At 53.4% G+C, this 20443-nt stretch overlaps 1 long non-coding RNA gene and 4 other non-coding genes across 19 annotated transcripts in view; all 5 read right to left on the bottom strand.

Moving 5' to 3' along the window:
* Positions 1–2162: 2162 nt before the first annotated feature.
* The window catches only part of LOC107515753, a 50061-nt gene continuing 31780 nt past the window's right edge, over positions 2163–20443 (bottom strand). For 5 of the 15 annotated variants that reach the window (XR_004954378.1, XR_004954375.1, XR_004954372.1 and 2 more), the window contains 12 exons: positions 20156–20376; positions 19614–19957; positions 18213–18343; positions 17442–17572; positions 15257–15379; positions 14057–14187; positions 13266–13613; positions 9221–12513; positions 7245–7374; positions 5177–5297; positions 4497–4591; positions 2163–3843 (listed from right to left, as the gene is read on the bottom strand). This is a non-coding gene — a long non-coding RNA (uncharacterized LOC107515753). Of the gene's footprint in view, positions 3844–4496; positions 4592–5176; positions 5298–7244; positions 7375–9220; positions 12514–12721; positions 12854–13265; positions 13614–14056; positions 14188–15256; positions 15380–17113; positions 17172–17441; positions 17573–17925; positions 17999–18212; positions 18344–19613; positions 19974–20155; positions 20377–20443 lie in introns of all 15 variants that reach the window. The other 10 variants (XR_004954383.1, XR_004954379.1, XR_004954376.1 and 7 more) reach the window with 10 other exon arrangements.
* On the bottom strand, positions 13730–13820 carry LOC118611537. Its single transcript, XR_004954497.1, has one exon. It is a non-coding gene; the product is annotated as a small nucleolar RNA SNORD116 (small nucleolar RNA).
* LOC118611534 lies at positions 14972–15062 on the bottom strand. Its single transcript, XR_004954494.1, has one exon. It is a non-coding gene; the product is annotated as a small nucleolar RNA SNORD116 (small nucleolar RNA).
* LOC118611535 lies at positions 17074–17164 on the bottom strand. The gene has a single exon (XR_004954495.1). It is a non-coding gene; the product is annotated as a small nucleolar RNA SNORD116 (small nucleolar RNA).
* LOC118611536 lies at positions 17886–17976 on the bottom strand. The gene has a single exon (XR_004954496.1). It is a non-coding gene; the product is annotated as a small nucleolar RNA SNORD116 (small nucleolar RNA).

Below are 20443 nucleotides of genomic sequence, written 5' to 3'. Positions count from 1 at the left end.
ATCAATAAATGGTGCCAGGAAAACTGACGGATACATGCAAAAAAAAAAAAAATGAAACGGGATCCACTTTCTGATGCTACATATAAAAACACACTCAAAATGGATTAAAAACTTAAATTTCGGATCCAAAACCATAAAACTCCTAGAAGAAAACAGATGCAGCATACTCTCTGACATGCTCTTAGTAATATTTTCTGAAATGTCTCTCAGGCAAGGGAAACAAAAGAAAAAAATAAGCAAATGGGACTAGATAAAACTGAAAGTTTTCACACAGCAAAGGAAACCATAATTGAAAAAAAAACAAGGCCTACTGAAAAGGAGAAGATATTTCTTCCAATGACACACCAATAAGGGGTTAATATCATACAACTAAACACCAAGAACCCCAAATGATCCAATTAAAAACTGGGCAGAAGACCTGAATATCTATTTCTCCAAAGTGGACACACAGACAGTCAACAGACATGTGAAAAGATGCTCAATGCCACCAACCAGAGAAACGGAGTTTAAAAACGAGACATCACCTCACACCTGTCAGACTGACTGTCCTCAATAAATTGAAATACAAGTGCTGCCGAGCACGTGGAGGGCAGGGGACCCTCACCACCGCTGGCGGGACTGCTCGCTGGTGCAGCCGCTGCGGAAGGCGGCGCGGAGGCGCCTCAAACACTTAGAAAGAGAACTACCTTCTGACCCAGCCATTCCGCCTCTGGGTATTTATCCAAAGAAATCCAAACACGGATTTGAAACGATATCTGCACTCCTCTGTTCACAGCAGCATCGTTCGCAACAGCCAAGATATGGAGGCGACCTGCATGTCTGTCCGTGGATGGACAGACACAGGTGGAGTGGCGCGTACGTACAATGAATGGGTCGTTACTCAGCCGCCAAAAAGGAGGACATCTCAAAGGGTGTTATGCTACGTTAAATAAGTCAGAGGAAGACACATGTCACATGACTTCACGTGCACATGGAATCTGGAGAACAAAACGGAAACAGACTCGCAGGTGCGGAGAACAAACTGGCGGCTGCCGGGTGGCAGGCAGGGGGAAGGGCCGGGTGGAAAGTGAACAGGGATGAAGAAGCACAAACCCGCGGCCATGAAACAGTCACAGGGCCGAGAAGCGCCGCGCAGATTAACGTCAGTGACGCCACGGTAACGTGTGGTGTCGGGGGGACCACGGGGGTCGCGCCGCACGTCATTATAAACGTGTGAACACCGTGCCGTACACCTGAAACTAACGTAAATTAGTACCGAATGTCGACTCTAACCGAAAAAACTTAAATAAAAATATTAAATGAGCATCTGACTTTGACATGGATGCTGCCTACATCATGTAACTTACCTGTCGGGACTAAGACGTGATACCATCCCCAGCAAAGTCCCCAAAACAGGTAGAATTGTAAACCAGAAAGTACATTCACAGGTTACCCATCTAAGAAAACACCACGGATAACGTCTCACTCACAAACGCGGACGGCTCCTTTATCAGACGAAACTCGGATCACGCAGATCCACGTCAGAGTCCTCTCGTGACTTTTTTCCTGACCTTAAACTACTGCGTGACAAAGTCTGCCCGTCCCGAACCAGTACCCTGCTTTGAAAAGCCTGCCTTCATTAAATCGCATCGGCCGGACCCCGAAGCCACAGAGTCCTGCTCTGAAACACGACTGCGCCTTGTCGAAGTGGCACTTTCCCTTGCAGTAGTTTCCACGAACTCCAATATGCTTCATCACAGCTTTTTCTGGGTGTCTTTTTGGATAAAGGGGCAGCAACAATGTGCTGGTCAAACCCGTGAAGTATTCCACTCAAACCTCGTTGAATCAAGGGAGGGTCATACATCCACAGAGAGTTTTAATTCTCTGAAGGAACCACTCACTGAGCTTCATCAACATAACTAAAATCCACATCACTTGAAACTGCAGAAGCCAAAATACCAGTGTTTGCGAAGGGTTTAGTATGCATTTTTAAAAACTCTGAACAAAGTCACAAGAAAGACTAAGGCGACCACTTACCCACCCAAAAAACAAAACTTCCGGATACAAAAAAATATTAGTAAGCTGTAAGAAAATACATCACAAAGTGAAAACATTAACCGTAGTTAAAATCATTGAATAAAAAGGAAGACATACCTTGTCCTTGGGTAAGAAGACTTATGTTATTAAAAAGCAATGCTCCCAAAATTAATTTATTAGAGCTGATGAAATTGCAGCCTGAACTGTAACTCCTTCCGACAAAAGACACAGGGACAGGAGGCAGAAGAAGTGACATGCGGAAGCGCACGGCAGAAACGGGGCCCGTCACGGGCGAGAGCGCAGCGGAGGGCAGGAGGGCGTTACACACAGACGGGCGGTTACTGGCGAACGAGGAATGGCAAGGAATGGCAAAGAACGGGCGACTTCGAGATTCCACTCAGAACAAGTTCTCATGACTCAAGAATGTGAATTTAAGAAGCACAGAATAATGAGAAGTTGACATGGGTGAAGGGTTTTATGGACTCAGTGTAAATATCTTTCTCAAACGACATGAAATGCAGAAGCGGTGAAGTGCACGTGGATATACTTGGACACATGACAGTCATACACGTTCTGATAACAAAAATGAAGTTTAAAGGTGCGTAAAAAATATCTGTGATGCTTAACAATCCAAAGCTTATTTTCCCAATAAGAAATGAGCTCTTTGAAATAAGAGACAACAACCTCCCCCCTCCCCAAAATTAGACGTAAGGAGAAAATTAAAATATACAGATGGCTGATAAACATGAAAAAATGGCCCAACTCAAAAACAAAAGAAATACAATTTAAGACAATAGTTTGGGCTATCATACTGGCCAAGACGTTAAATGTTTACGAAATCCGTTATCTGCGAGGTTGCAGGGAAGCTGGCAATCTCATTTGTTGCCATTTGAGGATAAACTTGTGACATTTTAAAGAAAAATTTAAAAATTTAATTTTCAAAATTTAAAACGTGTATATTCTTAATCCCAGTAGTTCAACTGCTCAGTAATTTATTACACTATAATAGACAAGTGCAAGATTCTTGCGATGCAGGGAGGTTCAGTGTGCAGAAATGTGTGAATGAGAATGCTTAAAACATTCCATTTTTTAAATCGACAAAACAGTCATGCAGTCTTTTGTTAAATGACACAGGTGTGTAATATTAAAGAAGTAAAAGGCTTTAAAATACCTGTTAAGTGAAAGGCATTTTGTAGAAGGGGTACAATATGGCCCCTCCTGCAAACTCCTCCAATGTGTGGGTGCCTATGGATGGGTGTATCTGTGGGTGTGTTTGAGTGTGCGCATGTGTGGGTGTTTGTGCGTGGGTACGCGTCTCGGCGCACCTACCCACGTAAGGAGTGCACGCAACTCCGTTAACAGAGAAAACTCGGGGACAGAGCTGGGAGGGAGGAGGGCAGCTAATGAATAGATGAGATACTGAGAGACGCTTTGAACCTTCTTTTGAATCGTGCGGTTTCTTTTGAATATAGCCTACTCTTTAAATTCACCACATGGCGAAGGAAGCTACAAATTTCTACTTTCGGGAGCACTGAGGGATTCCAGCATTTTGAGTTCTGGTGCGATAATATTTCCTCTACTGAGGCTCCTGGGATTGAGTCAAGTGGCAGCAAGGGAGACCGCCACCGCGCCCAAAGTAAAGTCTCATCGGTGACATCCCAACATGAGCATTCTCAGTTAAGATTTCTTATCTGCAGGAGGTGTCCAGGGCGACACGGGGCGGGAGCCGTCTCCACGCAGAGGGCAGGCGGTGTCCCTGCTCTGCTGAGGCGGGGGGCGGAGCAGCGGCCCCCAGTGCCAGCTCCGCCTCGCCTTCGCGGTCATCACCTGCAAGGACACGGTGGGGAAAACAGGAACAGGTGAGGGACACGCTTCCCGAGAGCCTGTCCGGGGGCGGTGACACCCCAGGTGCTGTTCCTTGCACTGCTCGAGCTGATCTGCCCCAAAGACATGGGGCCCACAGGGACCGCCAGCTGGGCCTGCAGCAGCTGGGCCAGTGCTTGACCGAAAAACGACCCTAAAGCTTCCTAAACTTGGGTGCTAATTTTTTGCCCTTTGCTGACTAAACAGTGCTGGACGCTGCAACGAGCCTAGATTCCGCTGTCTCTTCCCCTCCATATGTGGCTTCTTGCAGTTCCAGGGCACATGTTACTTATTTTAGACAGGCCACTGGTACGGAGACCCTGGTGAGCCTCACACACAGAACCCTCTGGTGTGGCATAGGCAGCCATGTCGGGGCTCACTGGGTGAGAACCGCCGAGGAAGCACTTCACGGCACCGGTACGACACTAACCGAGAAGCTGGTGGCCACGAGATCATGCAAGCAAAGCTGCCCGGTTCAGCCTGTCCCCAACCTGGCCCTCGGAGTCACTCAGAATGCCCGCCAACATCACCCACCTCCAGGAAAGTCACGCCTGCTTTTCTACCCTGACAGGGCGGGTCCTAGAAAGCCTGGCTGGGCTCTCCTGATGGAAGCTCACCTGGGACAGGTGACCGCGCAGGCGAAGGCTCTCTGACGGAAGAGCCCGGTGTCGGGAGAGGGCTGGTGACATTCGCTCCTAAGAGACGGCGTCTTCTGGGGAGGAAGAAGCAAGAAACACCACTCCTATGAGAACGGCGACCCGGCTGGGCCCTGGCCTGTCACCCCACTCGTACATGTATCACTAGCAGCATGCCGACCACGGGCCCCTCCTGTGCATTTCCAAGACCTGCTGGTCTCTTTTTCTGCTCAACGGGCTAAGTTATTTACAAAACCACTCAAAATTAATTTCGTTGTACATCTGCTCTCAGTAAGAGTTCACTGAGAACTTATTCTATGCCTGGCAATGCACGAGGCGACTGCCACAGCACACGGAAAGATGTCAGACCACAAGCAACTGACAGGGCTTGTGATGAGTCAGTCCCACAAAGAGCTGAGGCATGGCTCAGGAAACGCCTGGCATGGGCAGTCAGCCGAGGGCGGCACTGGGGACCAAACGTTTTCATTTAGGGACACTGGTGGGGCCCAGCACGGTAGTCCCCACTACCGGGCACACATGCATGTGGCTCCCATGGGGGTCATTTCAATGCCACCCCCCCTTAGGGAGTGTAAGAGCCATGGACAGCTGGGCGCCCCGGGCCTGTCCCCAGCAAACACGCAGCGCCCTGCCCGCAGCCATACCCCCAAGGCTGGCAGAGGCCACAGCAGGGACGGAGACCAGAGTGAGCAGCTGTGTGGCCTGACACTCGAGTTCGGGAGAAGGCACGGGCAGTGTCCCCTCCCTGACGGGTTCCAGCATCACCTGGCAGGGGAAAGAAGAGGAAAAACAATATTTCAAGAAAAAATACCAGCGGCTATAAATACGAACACACCTGTCGGCGCGTATAAACTACACGCTGACACGCACGTGACCGAGTTTAACGGTGACACACCGTGCTCCACGTGGGGGACTAGGAACACCGGGTGCTGTCACCCTGTGTGTGTGTGTGTGTGTGTGTCACATGCACGACCCTCGGACACACACTGCGCACCCTCCCCAAGGCCCGGTGGGCACAGAGGGGCGGCTGGCTGATGATTACGTCAGCGAGATGAAGCATTTCAATTGGTAGGACTAAATTTCATAAAACAGTTTTTTACTCTTATGTGCATATCTATGGAAATGTGGCTTCTCTACGACCGCCCGGCGAAGTCTATGCAAGACACCTACTGACTCGATGGGCAAAATGATGTCTCTAGCTTATCGGTTTTTACAAGGCCATCTATAGGGAAAATGTCAATAGTATCTAAGTTTCTAGAAAACTGGATTAAAGTAAATCACTCCTTTTTAAAACAGGAGTCTAAAATTGCCCCAAATCTATCGTCTAGGGAAAGGGCTCCTTTCTGAGCCATAATCATGTTTCCTAACCCTTCTTCTCCTAAAAAACAGCCGTAAACACGAGTTTTGCCTAAGATTGTTATGAGAGCACCCAATGCAAATCATTTAGAAACAACCTCGATGCACTGTCTAGATGTGACAAAATGAAGACCATAGTTAATGAGGTGTCCTCGAGGACGCACACAACAGCAGCTTCTATGTGATTTACTGATTTCGCCACGAACAGAATGAAACCGTATCTCAAAGTGACGTCCTGCTCTCTGAAGTCACCTGGGGACCAGCACACCACATATTTTACAGATGTAGCTACAGGTTTTGTTCTCTTATGTAAACCATTAAAATATCTTGAAACTAGATTTAAGTAAAGGTGTAAAAATTTAACTTTTACATTAAAGTTAGGAAAAAATATTCAATTGCTGAAGCATGCACTTGTCTTCTGAATATAAACATATTGGTACTAGACCACTGTCTTCTTCACAATTTTACTTCCTGACAAGTCAAAAAACAAATTTACAAATATTTATAACAATGTAGTAGCTTACAATTCTATTCAAACTATTTTTCCCAAGATACCTGACCTATGATTTCAATAGCAGGTATTTTATGGATGTTATTTTTATAATAGCTACATTACTTTTTTATCACATATTGATAAGCACGTAATAGCTCTAGATAACTTGGTTCCATTAGAATTTTGGTTCTTCCCGAACAAAGGCTTGGAAACCATAGGAACTAGGGTGATGGCACATTATCGTGCATATGTAATTCTTTCTCAGATCCAGTCAATTTGGTCCTGAAAATTCCACCTGGCAAGACAAAGAAGTAAAGCTTGACAGAGTTTCCTGAAAATCTCAACAGGAGATAAGCAGCCATTCCCTTCAAGGGAACTACATGGACACCTTTCTCAGGAAAATACTTAAAATCCGCGTTAAGATAACATACTGCAGAAAAGAAAGATGTTAAGTGCCTCTAAATGGGAAAAAGCACATGACCTTCTAAAATCACTGTGTCTGCAAAGCTGCCGTTGCGAGGGAAGCTCGGAGAACTGCTGGATCCGCTCAGGGCCATGTCACCCCGAGCCCCGCACGGCCCGGTGGCAGAAACAGGTTAATTTATGTGCACGTGTACGACACTGTTTCTCGACCTTTCTTTTTCCATCGTCACTTGCCTGAGTATCTATGCTCTGAGGCACTTTCCCCTAGTTTCCCTCCACCAATTTTAATACCAGATACGCTGCGTATCTGTCGCTGTTAGGAGGATCAGGAACCACTGTGATATTTAGCCCAGGAGGATGGCGCAGCTGTACTGGGAAGGCACAGGGCAGACACCTGAGAGATGTGAACAGTCTCGCTGCGTGCAGGGTGTTCCTCCTACCTGTCACAGGGTGCCTGGGGACGCTTCCTTGTCTGTCCTCCTCTGCTGGGCACACTCCACAGGACACATGCCACAGCCTCGGGGACATCCTCTCCATTGCCTGCCTCGTTTGGGCCAAATCTCGTCATTCCTGAAAAGGCAGCAGCTATTCAAACACGCATAATTCCCCATGTCTTTCTGCTTTGAGCTAAACACAGAAAGGTCAAAAATCCCAGAATCCACAGGAATGGGAGCTTGGAGGACTTGCCATAGTGATAAAAACCACCGGTGAGGGTCACGGCACTTGAACAAGTGGTATTATATTGACAAGCATCTTCACGGCAACCGTGTTTTGCCGAGTTTGACGTGCAGCTTGAAACTTGGCATGGGAAACCCGCTGTCCCGCAGTCACTGCCCCACTGGGAAAACAGATGAGGACCGAGGGAACCCACAGGAGCACCCCCTCCGGCTCCGCTCCAAGATTCAGCAACCACATCTCCTCACTCTGCTGGTCAGGCTCGCTAATGGCTTGTCAATGTCTTTGCTCTTCACAGAAATCCGACTTTTGATTTCATGGGTTTTCTGCATAGTTATTTTGAGTTTTATGTCCATGTAATTAATTTTTGCTTAAATTTTTATTTACTTCCTTGTTCTTGATTGGGTTTGAATTTCTTAGTGTAGCCTTTTTCCACTTGCTTAAGGGAAAAGCTTAGGTTATTTCTTTGCTATATTTCCTCCATTCTGATATAGTAACTTAAAACTGTAAATTTTCTTATAAGCATATTTTTGGCCTAACCCCGTCAGTCTAAATGTTTTCTACTTCTTTCACGATTTTGTATCTCACCTATTGGTTCTATAAATTATGTTAATTTTCAAATATGTGGCAATTTCCGAGATGTATTTGTTTAGATTTCTAATTTTCCTGTGGCCATAAAATGAATACTACACTATTTCAACCTTAAATCCAGAGTCGTTTCCTCATCTAGTGTGTGATCTATGCTGGAGAATGTTCCAGGTGCATCTGAAGATAGCTTGTGTTCCGCTGCTGTATGTGTATCAGCTGAAGGTGGTCGATAAGATCGCTCAGGTCTGCGATCACCACCTGACCCCGTCTGACGGGTCTGCCAACTGTTAGCAACACACTGAAGAATCGTTAGCATCATGGAATTGCCTGTTTGTCTCTTCCACCGAGTCGGTTTTTGTTTTATGTAATTTAAGGATCTGTTGTTAGGTTAATTGTGCTTATAACTGTTACAAATTCCAGGTTAATTAAGCTTTCGATCATTATTTAGTAACCTTCCTCATTTCCAGTGCTATTTTACCACAAAGTCAATATTCTCTCTAGTTTTTCTCGACTCTCCTGGGTTTTCTTTGCACAATACGGCTTTCCTCACTCTTTTGCACTATCTATGTTCTAAAGCATCTCTTTTCTATAACAGTATATTGATGTTTACCAGTTTAAATGAACCTCCCCATTTCTGACTTTTCAATTTAATTTATCCTATGGTTGGATTTTTGCTCCTTGTTTTCTGGATGTCTTACATCTGTACATTCTTGATTTAAATATACATTTTCTGTTACAGTACATCAATTCCTTGGTGACTCAGTATTTTGCTATTGGCTTAGTACTGGTCTTAGGGTTTGCAAAGAGCACCCTAAGTTACCCCTCTCTACTTTAGATGAATGCTGACTTTGTTGTATGGCCCCATGTGACTTGAACTCGGTTTCAGAGAAGTGATGCTTCCACACTTACTTCGTCCACATTTTCATAGCGATAAACTACTGAAGCCCTGATTGATTCAGGAACGTTTACAAGCGACTATGAGCCTGGGGGAGGTGACGCCGGACAGGAATAACTTCGTTACCACTGTCCACAGCCGCCGCAGGACTAAGTCTCGGAGACCAGCGCCAGCACCAGCACCGAGCGACCCTCCTGGGCCCAGGAGCGTCACAGCTCTCTGCGCGACTTGTCAGGCTTCGCGGGACAACGTGCTCACCTGCATCGCAACGTCACGCAGGCCCCGGAGGGGGGCAGCAGTGTGATCCCCAGTACTTTCCTCACGTCACATCTCAAGGGACAGAAGGAAACGCGTTCACGTGGAAGCCAGTTTGCGGCCCACGTCGACCTGTGGGAGGAGAATAACTATGTGGCAAGATGAGAAGATGAGTCCATCCCTAAGCCATACACAGGGCAGGGGGGGCCACCACATATCTGCATGTCATGCACACTGACACTCATCTGACGCAGTGACACGCGCAGGAAGAGAAAGCAGCGCCTTGGGAAGCTCATCGCGCACGCGCGGGGCAGGAGAACAAGCTGTGCCTCAGCTGACTCAGCGCGCACGCGCCGAAAGGGAGACAAAGCGGGGCTCGGCAGACTCCGTGCGCATGAGCAGGTAGGGAGACCAAGCTGTGCGTCAGCCGACTCAGCGCGCACGCGCGGGGAGGGAGACAAAGCTGCGCCTCAGCTTACTTAGCGCGCACGCGCAGGAAGGGAGCCAAAGCGGGCCTCGGCAGATTCCGTGCGCATGAGCGGAGATAGACAAGGCGGGGCCTCTGGTGACTCAGAGCGCACGCGTGGGAACAAGCAGTGCCTCAGCTGACTCGGTGCGCAAGCGCAGAAAAGGAGTGTTTTTCCCGCCTCCCTCCCCCCCCCCCGTTGACTCAGCGCGCGCGCGCAGGGAGGGGAAGAAAAAAGCAGTGCTTCCCGTAGCTCGGCACGCATGCGTCAGGAAGCATCAAGAGCAGCGGATAAGCTGACTCTGCGCATGCGCAGAGCACGCACCGCCGGGGCTGACAGCGCGCAAGCGCGGGCATGGAGAGGCAGAGCAGCGTCTCGGCTGACTTGGCGCATGCGCAGGTAGAAAGCAGAGCCTAGGCTGACTGCACATGCGCGGGGAGAAAGCCTCCGCGGACTCAGCAACTTTTTAGACTCACGGTTTGGATTAATAGGCACGTTATAAAAGCCATCAAATTCTAAATTATTTAATAAAGTAATAAAACGATCTAAGACTGTACACATTAAAAGTGCGTATCACCTCCGGAGTGAACTGTCTGTCGATCTTTCAGAGAGAAAGGCACTGGAGCAAGGGACAGAGTCAGCCTTTTCAGTGGGTGGAGGTGAGAATTTCAAGCAGCAAAGTATCCCATCTGGCTAACCACTCCCAACGTGCGAAGCACAGGAGAAATTGGGGTTCCAGGGCAGAGCCTTCTGGGTGCAATGTTTAGTGACAAGGTGTTGGACAAAATCAGCAAACACTCCCCCCTTGGAACATGTTAGTTTAGAAATACTTTTTTGTAAGACACCGCTCTCAAAATTTCCTCACCAAAGTATCCATAACTTCATTCGTTATAACTAAAAGCTCTTTTTTAGACACAATGGAAATCTCACTTGAGTTATATATAAAAGTGGCCAAGGAAATCCACGTAAAAACAAATGGAAATTTAATCATTTCACATCTAAAAACGTTTAATGCAGTATGTAGTTGAAGTCACTACTCGTGTCTATTAAGTTATTTGCTCAGATGATGGGGGGAAAAACCCCAAAACCCCAAAGAAACAATAACTCAGTCCTAGTGACTGATTGGCAAGAAAATTAAAATACATTGTGAAATCAGAACAGTATCTGTGTTTGTCTGATCAGCACAGAACCCCCTCGCTTCCCCCAGGTTCCTGCAGATGGCAAGATGTTCCAATGCGCACATGCACCACCCCTTCTGTGCCCAGCCATCTAATGACGGGCACTTTGGCTGCTTCCACATCGTGGCTATTTAAATGTCCAATCGCTGTGGTATACACCTGAAGTGAGTATCATAGTATATGTCAACTGTAATTAAAAAATATTTTAAAAACGTGAAGACTCTGCATATAGTAACTTCTGATTATCATATACTTGTGTCACTTAATAAAAGTAAAAATCCACAATCCCTGCAATATGACCATCTAATAGCTCTCACAGACCAGTCACGCGGAAGATTCCGGCAGCTCAGGCAGTGCGCGAGGGGTTCCAGTGCAGGCGCAGGCAGCTCTCAGGCTGTCAGTGCTCACGTGCTGGCTCCCCAGGGTCGCGCCCTCCCAGTGTCCCCGCTGCAGCTGAGCAGCACTCAGGGGCCCCCAGGACCACAGAGCCAGCCTGACCCCTAAGCGGGAGGGGTGGGGACCGCGGAAGCGTTGGCTCCTCTGGCACACCCGCGCAGCAGACGCCCCAGCAGCACAGGACGGAGAGCGCGACACATCCCCCCTCCGGTGTCGGCGTTGGACCTGGGAGTCAGTGCCACAGGAGAGACTGGGTAACTCCATGGTGAATTACTGTAATAATGACATACGAGTTCCTAAAAAAGCTCGTGTTTGCTCAGAAAGATGGAACACTGCACTTCCTCTCGCTGGGACTCCCTTACCCAGCAGCCCACACCAGCGATCCAGGCTCTGTGGGTGGCTGTCACACACGGTGTCCTGTGGTCACTGGAAGATTAACCAGTCCCGAAAGGTATGTCAGCATTTTAGGGACAAACTCTCACTGACCTGAGAGTTCCCAACGGCCCGTGAGGACAGGCCTCCCCCTCAGGTCACATCTCAAAGGGAAGGAACCTGAGCTTGTCCCTATGGAGCTGCGGGAACAGAGGGGACGAGGGAGAGGTGACAAGCGAGCTCGTGCACAGGTCCGCCAAGCACAGCGGGGAGGGCTCAGCAGCACCCCCCAACATTAACTGTGCCCATCTCCACCCGCCCCCCAAGCAACACACTCTGCCAGGTAGATGACACACGTAGCCAGACAGATGAGCATTTACGGAAACGCTAACGTGTGCCATCTGGTTGACCACAGGCCCTGCGGGCGCAACCCCCAACGAACCGAACTGACGCCCATTTCTTGCCTAGTTTGCTCCCTGAGCTGGACCTCAGCTCGCAGACTGCTTCTGCCACTCTGTGTCCAGATTCCAAGGACACTCAGTGTTAAGTAATTATTGAGCCAGGTGCATTTGTGCAAGGGATCGTGAGCCTGAAACTCATGGCAGGCCCTGAGCGCTCAGGGACCCGTCCCGTGGGGCACACTGGCCCACGGTGAAATCACGAGGCGCTGATGCAGCCCCAGGCCGACCGGCACAGCAAGTCGCGCCGTCACAGGGGTGGCGCCTTGTGCCCGGAGTGTCGGTGTCTTCGGGAAAACACACTCACTGCGTAGGGGCCCTACTGACTCCTGAGGACGAAAGAGGAGAAGAAGTCCCAGGATGTTTCTTCTCGTCACATCACAAGAGGAAGGAATGATGTTTTTTATGTCTTGGTTCACGGCGACCTGTGGAAATAGAGTAAACGTACAGAAATATGCAAAGCATACACGTGCACTTGTCAAACGCAAAAATACATAGAAAGTTCATCATAAACCTGCACATAAAACATACTAACTTATTATTCTAAGATTGCTACAACTTTACTCAAAAAGGGGAAACGTGAAATTTCCAAATGAGACAGAATGCTCAGATGAGTCAGCAGATCACACACACCTCGCACTGCTCAGATGGGCAGGTTTTCACAAACCCAATTACATTCCTGATTACTCGAAAAATAACAACGATCCACAAAGCACAAGTTTAGTTATAATTGTGGTGCTACCTCTGGAAGCAGCATTCTGATCACTGCAAAGAAGGAAATCTGCATGAGGACAAAATAGCACTTCCAGTGTGTGGGAGAATTACAGGGGATTCCAATGGCCTTTCCTACCCATGAGGCACAGGGACATCGGGGAAGCTAAGAAACCGTCCTCACGGAATGTGTGCTGGCCACGGGGAGTTGACCGTGGGGACACGGAACCGCCTCATGGGAAGTCGCTCGCCACCTCGGACGCAGCAGCATTTGAAAGCTTTTCAGAAGCCTCGGGGGTGCAAGGCTCCCCAAGGCCCCCGACATCCCCACTACACCCGTAACCGCCCTTAAACACACGTGATGCTGACTGCAGAAACATCGGAGGATGAAACCTACTTTGAAAACCACAACTGGTAAATGTGACCATTGCGCAATTTAAGACAACGGTAGGAATGCCTCGCTCACCTGTGCGCGCGTCATGGTTAACCAGAGCATGACTCGGACACTGGACATGGCATCATGCAGGCAGCAGGCTCCACCCAGGAAACGGCCCACGAGCGTGAACGTGGCAGCACAGGGAGGGTCCACCACCCCGAGGTGCTGGGGCTCAGCGGGCGGCGGGGGCGGTGACCAAGACCAGGTCGCCTGTGCCCTGTGATGTCTGTGCTCAGACCTGGCTAAGACGTCTGCTCACTGGCATGGGATCCGCCACCAGCCCCGATGGCCCACATTATGTGACATGGAGGTCAACACGGCTGAGAGCCGCACACCTGGCAGGTCACTCCGCTGGCATCTGCTCCCGGGTGTCTGGACCTGAGGAGGGCAGGAAAACCACACGCAAGACTGAGAAAAAGGCCCCGGTTCCCTGGTCTGAGTGTGACCTAGGGCCGCTGCCCCCCATGCCTGCGGTCCCCGGGCGTCCCCGTGCTAGACCTCAGATCCGATGAGAACGACGAGAGGGGTTCTCACTCATTTTGTTCAGATTTTCCAAGGAATGCGCGTGAGGGTCATCATCGATCCAGCACGGTCTGGGACGGAGGCCCTGTGACCAGGCCGCCAGAAGGTCACCTCGTGACCTAGGACCTCGAAGTCCTCCCCTGGCCTCCGGCACCCAGGCACCAGCCACCGAGCAGAGGAATGGCCAAACTCCTTTGAGCCAAGTCCCAAGTGTCACTGGGGCAAGAGGACAAATGGCCTCGCACAGACCTACGCGACCACCCAGGAAATGGCGGAGCCTGGGACCGCGGAGAGCTCACCCTCTGAGGGGTCCACAGCGAGGTGCACGCCCAGGCGACACGTCTCTCGGGAACTGCCGATGTCCAGCCAGCAAACGAAAGGTGACCGTCATCTCTTCGTGACTGACGATGACCGGCCTCAGCCACTCCGCCTGGGCCATGTAGAGAAATGACACGCACGATTCAGAAACACCCAGCGTCTCGGGGAACGGCACCCACACCACCCCGCGCCCAGGGCAGCCCTGCGCCTGCTCCACGCTCCGCTGCCCCTCGGCACGACTGCAGGCGGCTGTGACGGCACCAGGGTGCCAGGCCGCTGTGCGCGCCTGGTCCTGGGCCGAGGTCTCAGCCCCTGAGGAAGCAGGCCATGAGCCCCGATCGCCAGAGCCACGTCCTGCTGCTGGACCAGGGACGACGGGGCCTTCAGAAGAGAGGAGGCCACCGCTGTCCCCAGGAGAGTCCTCAACAGCTGACAGGTCACGTCACAGGTCTCCAGCTACCACACCACTACCGCGCTGCTCCGGCCTCTCCCTGCCTGTGGATCGCGTCAGACAAACACTGTGTCCCCACAAGTGTCGCAGGAAGACCCAGACAGAACCCAGGGTCGCCCAGGAAACGCTGTCCCCCTGCAGATGGCGCTGTCGTCACCCTGGTGGAATTCACTGTCTAAAATCCTAAGGTGCCACAGGAGCTCGGGCCAGGAACATCATCGAGCGACCTGCGCCCGACTTTCCTCCTGCGCCAGCAGGTGACCAGGACATTGCTCCTTGTCTCCCACCCTGACCCAGGGTTTGAAACGGCCGAAACTAGGACACACTTTCCCCATGACCAAACACGTCCTGATCTACACAGATCGACGGCTGTTGTTGGTGCGGGCCTGAGTGTGACCTAGGGCCGCTGTCCCTCACGCCTGCGGTCCCTGGGGGTCCCCGTGCTAGACCTCAGATCTGATGAGAACGACGAGAGGGGTTCTCACTCATTTTGTTCAGATTTTCCAAGGAATGCACGTGAGAGTCATCATCGATCCAGCACGTTTGGGGACGTGAAAAACGTGGCTCAGTCACTGGGTGGCCCACTGGGGACTCAGTGACCTCGTGGTGCACCGCGGCCTGAGGGTCCACATCCAGCCACTGAGCATGAGGCGCGGCCAGGCCCTCGCGCTGCAGGGACCCCGCGGGCTGATCAGGACCCAAACGAGCCGCCGTGAGCAGGGACGCCTACCTCCCCCGGGGAGCTGGGCCCCGCGCGCTCTGCACAAGTCCTCCGTGCCTCTGGGATCTCCGCGCATCCCGCAGGGATGGGTCTGTGTTCTCAGCCAACGAAGAGCTGTCCCCTGCACTGGTCCTGGTGGTGGAGACAAATCACAGGCTCTTGAGAGACGCCCAGGGCCTCAGGGACCGAGATGCATGCCCGTTGTTCCTGTGACGGTGGCCCTGCAGCACACTGGCACCTACGTCTGTCCCTGAGGAGTGACTGCAGGCGGGTGTGAGCCACACGCCTGTGTGGTTCTGCCAATGTGTGTGCATGGGCTCATGGCCAAGGCCTCCCCAGAACATGCAGGTGCTGATGAGCGACCCGGAACCCCTCGCCTGCCCCCACAGAAGGACAGAGAATATGCAAACGACACCCACATGCGGGTGACAGAGGCCGAGGACGCCCTCTCTCAGAGCCGCACCTCTGAACTAACCACCACAACTTAGTGGTTGGGGAAAAGTCAACTTAAGACATTTTGACCCATGAAAACTGTCACACCGCACCAGATGGCAACAGAGAGCCCTGAACGCCGTAGCCACCGACGTCGCGGCCCCATCGGCATCGGAGCTGGACGCTGCTCGCCTTCATCTGAAGGGAGCAAGTGAATTCAGGGCAGGGGCACAGAGAGTTACGTTCTCCGCGGCCGGAAACAGGTAGCTACATGAGGTTTCCCAGATAGTGACCGAAGCAGAAAGTTCTAAAGAAACGAGGCCACCATCCCAACCAGAGATCGGAAATTTCCCTGGTTGCGGCCTCCAGGGCTCAGACAGGAAAGAAACGAACCACAAGGACTCAAGGTGCCGGGCTGAGAGCTGCACTCTCACGCCCGGCCTGCGGGTCGCCGCCAGGGCAGTCCTGTTTCCTAACGGCCACGCGGCGAGGCTCAGTGCTCAGTGAGTGAGCAGAGCCATCATTTTTCACCAAGTGTGGTGGCCTCGTGGGCATCAGAGTGTGGCGTGGCCTCCCACGGGCCCCACCTGTGGCCTCGCAGAGCACCTCCACGGCCCCTGCTCCGAACACGCGTGCGGACACGTCCCGGGCGGGGCTGTCGTGGCTGAGCGCCCGCCGGCTCCGCCGTGCACACGGGCTGCTGCGACGAGGGGCAGGGGACACAGTGCCAGCGGACGGGCACCGCTCCCGGAGGACGTGGACCTCACACGCCGCCCCTCGGGGAAAGAGGACAGAGGGGGCGCTGGCCAGGGGATCACTCGGGGACAGCCGCACGGCGCCGGGGGGCAGGGGACACCCTGCCCGCAGCGGCACGGTGAGTGACCAGGTCCGACCTGGGCCGCGGCTGCCTCCCCTGCCACACACCCACCGTGCGCGCTGACGGCCCCGACGGGTCCCCGAGACCCGGTGACAATGACAACGCTGGGAACAAGCGAGAGGGTACGTGCCACGGAGTCCAGGGGACCACTGCGCCTGCCCTCCCATCACCCTTGGTCCTGCCCGGACCACCGGCTGCCACGCCTGGCTTCATAGCTGCGTCCTCAGCTCCTCGGCAGCTGCCCGCCGGGAATGTGTGCGTGGCCAGGACCTACCCACGCCAGGGCCTCTGTGGGCCTGAGTCCTGCCACACGCCGCCACGTAGGACCAGTGGCTGTGCTACCACCCGCAGGACGCAGAGCCTGGCCACGCTCCCAACTCCACCCACTGCAAACACCCGACCGAGGGAATGCTGGCAGTGACCAGAATGTCCCTAGGGTGGTGTGGGTTGGTGCAGCCCTGAGTGTGACCTAGGGCCGCTGCACCTCACGCCTGCGGTCCCCGGGCGTCCCCGTGCTAGACCTCAGATCCGATGAGAACGACGAAAGGGGTTCTCACTCATTTTGTTCAGATTTTCCAAGGAATGCGCGTGAGGGTCATCATCGATCCAGCACGTCTGGGGACGTGGAAAAACGTGGCTCAGTCACTGGGTGGCCCACTGGGGACTCAGGACTGGGGCCAGGCCGCCGGGAGGTCACCTCGTGACGGAAGGACACCAGGGCCCTCCAACGGCCGGAGGCATCCAAATCCCAGCCAGGGAGCAAGGAAGGGTCCACCCGGCAGGAGCAAAGCCCCACGTGTCACTGAGGCACGAGGACTGGCGGCCTCTCGCAGGCCTACGCGATCCTCGGGGAAATGGCGGAGCCCGGGACCACGGAGAGCTCACCTTTCTGAGGGGTCCACAGCGAGGTGCACGCCCAGGCGACACGTCTCTCGGGAACTGCCGATGTCCAGCCAGCAAGTGAAAGGGACCGTCTTCTCCTTGTGACTGACGATGACCGGCCTCAGCCACTCCACCTGGGCCATGAAAAGAAATGACATGCACGATTCAGAAACACCCAGCGTCTCGGGGAACGGCACCCACACCACCCCGTGGCCGGGGCAGCCCTGCGCCTGCTCCACGCTCCGCTGCCCCTCGGCGTGACTGCAGGCCACCACGTCACCCAGACTCGCCGTTGGAACCAGAAGCGTGACTGAGGAAACCCTGACCCGGGGAGGCAATGACACTCCGATGGGAGGTGCTCACGGGTGACACCCTGGGTGGTCCCGGCGTGAGTGTGACCCAGGGCAGCTGCCCCCCATGCCTGCGGTCCCCGGCCGTCCCCGTGCTAGACCTCAGATCCGATGAGAACGACGAGAGGGGTTCTCACTCATTTTGTTCAGATTTTCCAAGGAATGCGCGTGAGGGTCATCATCGATCCAGCACGGTCTGGGACGGAGGCCCTGTGACCAGGCCGCCAGAAGGTCACCTCGTGACCTAGGACCTCGAAGTCCTCCCCTGGCCTCCGGCACCCAGGCACCAGCCACCGAGCAGAGGAATGGCCAAACTCCTTTGAGCAAAGTCCCAAGTGTCACTGGGGCAAGAGGACAAATGGCCTCGCACAGACCTACGCGACCACCTAGGAAATGGCGGAGCCTGGGACCACGGAGAGCTCACCCTCTGAGGGGTCCACAGCGAGGTGCACGCCCAGGCGACACGTCTCTCGGGAACTGCCGATGTCCAGCCAGCAAACGAAAGGTGACCGTCATCTCTTCGTGACTGACGATGACCGGCCTCAGCCACTCCGCCTGGGCCATGTAGAGAAATGACATGCACGATTCAGAAACACCCAGCGTCTCGGGGAACGGCACCCACACCACCCCGCGCCCGGGGCAGCCCTGCGCCTGCTCCACGCTCCGCTGCCCCTCGGCACGACTGCAGGCGGCTGTGACGGCACCAGGGTGCCAGGCCGCTGTGCGCGCCTGGTCCTGGGACGAGGTCTCAGCCCCTGAGGAAGTGCAACCTGGGCTCAGGTCGTGTCCTGCTTCCCAACCAGGGACGACAGGGCCTTCAGAAGAGAGGAGGCCACCTCTGTCGCCAAGAGGATTCCTCAGCAGCCTGCGGACCCCTCGGCCACAGGTCCTCCTCCTGAACAACACAAATTTATTCTCACTGAGTCAAAGGCCCACAGTGGGAGAAAAGTAACCCAGAGGACAATTCCTGGTGCCACTCATCATGACCAGGACACGCGAGGGCGTCATCGTCACTCCAGACACATTCTGCACCACGGGAAGGAAGTCTGAACAGCTGTCCTGGTGACGCAATAACGCCCAGTTTTCCGGAACCCTGGACAGTGCACGTTGAGACCCTGAGCCGAAGGGTGTGAGCCCCTCCCCCCGTGGTGACACCCGCGTCTCGCTGGGGACACTTCTAGCTCCTGCTGGTCTGTGTAACCTTCCCCAACGCAGGTGTCGGGGGAGGAAGGCGCCTCCTCCAGGAGGGCCGCGGGCGTGTGGCAGGCCCGGGGCCACGCTGCCTCCTGCCCTTCCTGGCCATGGGGAGACCTGCAAGGCATGTCACCTGACTAGAGATGACAAATCACGCCTGCCTTAGAAAGTGCCTTCTCAGCAGGCCCTGCATAGGACACTTAGGAAGAACGGCTACTGTACCAGCAGGAAACTTTACATCTTCACATCCCATTCAAAACGCTGTGGGAACAGGGCACGTCCCCGTCCCCAGCCTCGGAGGCCCTTGGGGCCGTGACTTGTACGGAAACTCAGTCACACGCTTTATCACAGCACCAACCCCGACTGGGGCGCCAAACCCCCCGCGCCATGAGCACGAGCACGAGGCAGCGTTGCAGGCTCCGCCTTCGGCACTCGACTCGGCATCCGTCACGACATGCGACTCAGCATGTCATCCCTGACCCGTCGTGCGTGCGTCACGCGGGGTACACCGATACGTGTGTATGTGGTTTGTCCGTGAAAAAAGGAAGAACAGAAAGAACCTCTAAAACCCCTGAGATGCTTCTGTTCCACTGTCCGGTATCTTCACCGGAGTCTGACAGGTAACGCTCACCTCCCCACGGCACAGGACGCCCTGGGCATTTCATCAGTTCCGTGCTTTCTCGTCCGTTTCGTCCAACGTCCCCTGGGTCATTTCCTCGGCGACCTCCGTGTTTGGGGACAGGCGGCGGGGCTCTCCGTACAACGCCACCCGACTCGGGTCTGCTCGCTCACAGACTCGGCGCGTGGTGGGCGACATCGCAGACATGGTCGAGTCGCCCCCGGCAGCACCCGGCCCGGCCGGCGTCTGCCACGTCTTCCCACGGCACCTCCGCCCCTGCGGCCGAGGGGCGGGTCACCACGGAGAGCACGGGGGGCACGGGGGCTGCACACGTGGCCTGTGTCTCCTCCAATTTCCTGCAAGAAGTTGTTTCTGGTTGAAACGATTATGGTTGCTGCCAATGATCACCCCTTTTGTTTACAACTTTCTATTGTCAAGAACTTTACTTTTTACCCTATTCATCCATCCATCCATCCGTGCGTTCATTCACTCATGGGTTACTTAAGTAACATCATATACTCACACTAAGTTAAATGATATTATGAACATCTTACCACCACTCGCCAGCTTCATCGTCCTTAGATTTCGCACGTCCCGAATCCCCAAACTGTATCAAAGTCAAAACCGGAGATGGCTCCAGGCTCGGCGTGCGCCGCCCCCTCTGGCAGGTGCAGCCTCCGCCAGCCTGACTCCCTCCGGCGTCTTCCTCCGTCGGCATTCTCGACATTCCACCCCCAGCGCGAGGATCTCGTGGCCTCCTTCTCCCGTCGAGGAGCTGGAAGGCAGAAAGGCAAAGTGAGCGGAGCACAGCACACCCCGTTACGAAACGGGGAGAGCACTCG

Source organism: Rousettus aegyptiacus, unplaced genomic scaffold (genome assembly GCF_014176215.1).
Source record: "Rousettus aegyptiacus isolate mRouAeg1 unplaced genomic scaffold, mRouAeg1.p scaffold_m13_p_14, whole genome shotgun sequence".
In the NCBI taxonomy this organism is placed as follows: Eukaryota; Metazoa; Chordata; class Mammalia; order Chiroptera; family Pteropodidae; genus Rousettus; species Rousettus aegyptiacus.
The sequence above is the reverse complement of the archived record's forward strand: the minus strand, read 5'-3'. Positions and strand labels throughout refer to the sequence as shown.